General features: G+C 48.3%; 1 long non-coding RNA gene across 1 annotated transcript in view; it reads left to right on the plus strand.

Moving 5' to 3' along the window:
• The first annotated feature begins 1,505 nt into the window (after window positions 1–1,505).
• Window positions 1,506–3,713, plus strand: part of LOC116975376 — a 9,929-nt gene continuing 7,721 nt past the window's right edge. Inside the window, exon 1 of the long non-coding RNA XR_004412612.1 lies at window positions 1,506–1,658. This is a non-coding gene — a long non-coding RNA (uncharacterized LOC116975376). The remainder of the gene's footprint in view (window positions 1,659–3,713) is intronic.

The following is a 3,713-nucleotide window of genomic DNA, read 5'->3' on the forward strand; positions in this document are numbered from 1 at the left end:
CTGCGTCCACTGCTGAAACTCGCTGCTGGCAGGGCAGCCGTCTCGCACACCCCCCCCCCCCCCCCCCCCACACCCCCGACCAGTGCACTGTCAAAGAATTAAACTTGGAACCTTTCTAATTTTGTAACTGTTTGGGAGTGGAGGGTGATGTGTTGAACATTGCACCATCAGTGCTTGGTAAATAATAATTGAGTTGTGGACTATTTAAACGTGCTGTTACTCAAAAGGTCTCTAAAATGTGCCCAAATAGGGGTATAGTATGGTTAATGTGTGTTGATGCTGGTTTACACTGAAGATAGATACAAAAAGCTGGAGTTGCTCAGCGGGCCAGGCGGCATCTCTGGAGAAAAGGAATGGGCGGCGTTTCGGGTCAAGAACCTTCTTCAGACAGTGTCAGGAGAGGGAAATGAGAGATATGAAAAGAACAAATGAATGAAAGATATGCAAAAGGACAAATCAAAGCTCGCAATGATGATCAAGGAAAGGTGGAGGCTACAATGATCCATTGTTAGCTATGTGGAAGGTGATAATGAGTGATACAAACAGTGAAACTCAGCAGTACCACAGTGAAACTAGTACAACGACTAGGATGGGGGAGGGACGGAGAGAGAGGGGATGCAGGGGTTACTTGAAGTTAGAAAAATCAATATTCATACCGCTGCCCAAGTGAAATATGAGGTGCTGTTTCTCCAATTTGCATTTGGCCTCACACTGACAGTGGAGGAGGCCCAGGACTGAAAGGTCAGTTTGGGAATTGGAAGGGGAGTTAAAGTGTTTGGCAACCATAAGCCAAGGCAGACTGAGCGAAGGTGCTCAGTGAAACAATCGCCCAATCTGGCTTGGTCTCACCAATATATAGGAGACCACACCTAGAACAGTGGATAAAGTACATGTGTTTGGAGGAGGTGCAAGTGAACCTCTGCCTCACCTGAGAGGACTGTTGGGGTCCCTGGATAGGGTCGAGGGAGGATGTATAGGGACAGATGTTGCATCTCCTGCGGTTGCAGGGGAAAGTACCTGGGGAGGGGGTGGTTTGGGTGTGAAGGGATGTTAACCAGCGAGTTGTGGAGGCAATGGTCTCTGATGAAAGCGGAAAGGGGTGGAAATGGGAAGATGTGACCAGTGGTGGGATCCCATTGGAGGTGGTGAAAATGGCAGAGGATTATGTGCTGAATGCTGTAATGGCTGATGGGGTGAAAGGTGAGTACTAGGGGGACTTTGTTCCTGTTGCATCTGGAGGGAGGGGGAGCAAGAGCAGAGCTGTGGGGTACCGATGAGACTTGCCATGTGAGGGCTTCATCTGTGATAGAAGAGGGGAACCCCCTTTCTCTAAAGAATGACGGCATCTCGGATGTCCTAGTATAGAACACCTCATCTTGGGCACAGATGCGGCATAGTCGGAGGAATTGGGAGTAGGGGACAGAGTCTTTGCAGGAGGCAGGGTGGGAAGAAGTGTAGTCTAGATAGTTGTGGGAGTCAGTAGGCTAATAATAGACGTCAGTCGATAGTCTATCTCCTGTGATGGAGACAGTGATATCAAGAAAGGGGAGGGAGGTGTCGGAGATGGTCCAAGTGAATTTGAGTACAGGATGGAAATTGGTAGTGAAGTTAATAAAGTCCATGAGTTCCGCCTGGGTGCAGGTGGTAGCCCCGATGCAGTTGTCAATGTAGCGGAGATAGAGTTAATGTTGTACGGAACTCACTACTTCCACTTTGCATCACTGTCATAATCTGTGTGGACCCTTTCTTGTCTTGCTCATCCTATGTATTCAAGGCCGCTATGATGTTGTAATATAATGAATTTCTCCTGTTTCTCATCATATCTCACCTCTGTGAAATGCTTTGGGATATCCTGAGCATGTGAAAGGTGCTATGTAAATGTAAGGTTCTTAATATTACCCCAAAATGTTCCTTCTCCACTTGAGCAGTGTGACAGTGCCTCCCCACCTCCCTCTCCCCCCTCCCCTCCTTCCCCCCTCTCCCCTGTAAAATAATTTTCTTAATCTTATTTCTGTTCATAATCTTGAATTTGGATGGAAAAATAACGTCTTAGCGTCACTGAGCCATAGAAAGATATAACATGAAAAAAGGTCTTTGTGAGTCCGCACCAACCATTACACACCACTTTTTACATTATTCTTACATCAACCCATTTATTCTCTATCCACACCAGGTCCTCACAGATTCAACTGTTCACCCCACACCAACTGCACTTTACAGTGGCCAATTAATCTACCAAGATGCATATCTTTGGGACATGGGAGGAAATTGGAACATCTGGAGGGAAACCTATACAAACCATGCAAACTCCACCAGTCTTAGTAAAGATGACCATGAAACTACTGAATTGTCGTAAAAGCCCATCCGGTTCACTTGTCATCCGGCCCTTCAGGAGGGGCAGACCTTAAGGGCCTGTCCCACTTGGGCGTACAATCCCAATTTTGTACATCCCAAAATCCTGGGGTGCCGCGCGCGACCGCATGTCACTGCCTACATCACCACGCACCATGCGTGCGTAATGCGCACCATGAGTGCTTCACGTGCGCGTCACGAAGCATGCGTCGTGCATCGTGACGCGTTAATGAAGTTGCGTACATGACGCGCAAATGAGGCCCAAGTGGGACAGGCCCTTTACTCAATCTAGCCTTCATGCGGTCCAGACCCACTTCATAAGCTTGAGACTTGACTGCCCTCAAACCACCTCAGTGAGCCATTCCGGCCGGTGTTCCAGTACCACCAGTGATCTTGGTGAAATAATTATATTCAAATCGATAAATCATTTACACAACTTGGATTAAACTACAGAGAAATTTGAGAGTATTGTTGAGATGAAATGAGAAAAAAAATTGCTGAAAATCTGAATCAAAATTCCCGATAATTCATGATGCTGAAAAGACAGGTTAATCTTTATGGGCTGTTGTATTGCTCTTTGTTTGCCTGGGCATTGTAAGAAAGAACATTTGTTTACCTATGCCTTTCATGGCTTTCAACACACGAAAGTGTTTGACAATGTTCCAATTACTTCAGAACTGCAGTCACTGTTGTTATATAAGTAACAGTAGCCAAGTTATACATAGTAATGCCTTGTCAATAACAAAGAGGTAACAATAGAGTTATTTTGATCTTAGTTTAGTTCAGATATACCGCATGGAAATAGGCCCTTCAGCCCACAGAGTCTATGCCGACCAACAATTATCTGTACACTGCAGCAGCCTGTCGGCAGCGTGTCCGGTTTTTTTTCAACTTTTTTTTCTTTTTTTAGTATGTTTAAAAGTCTGTTTTTAATGATTCTTTGTGTGTTTTGTGTGGGGGGTGGTGTGGGGGGGTAAGGGGGAAACCGTTTCGGCCGCCTCCTCCATGGAGAGGCGACTTTTTCCAGGTCGCCTCCCCCGTGGCCTAACATCGAGGATCGGGCGGCCTTTCCCGGAGACGCGCCCGGAGCTTCAGCGGCGGGCGCAGCGTGGACTTTCGGCGCGGAGCGGGTGAGACCTCACTGGGGCTCGCTGGAGGGGAGCGCTCCGTTACGCTGGCCCGCGGCAGCCGGCAGCCTGAAGCAGCGGTCTGCAGAACTCCAACTGGTGCGGCATCTACAGCCCGGGATCCCTCGTGGAGGACCCGGGGGGAAGAAAAAGCTTCCACCGCCGGCCCGCGGCCGTCTTCTACCGCGGGTGCGGCATGGACTTACCATCTCCCCTGGAGGGGAGCTTCGAACC

This window comes from Amblyraja radiata, chromosome 7 (assembly GCF_010909765.2).
Source record: "Amblyraja radiata isolate CabotCenter1 chromosome 7, sAmbRad1.1.pri, whole genome shotgun sequence".
Lineage (NCBI taxonomy): Eukaryota > Metazoa > Chordata > Chondrichthyes > Rajiformes > Rajidae > Amblyraja > Amblyraja radiata.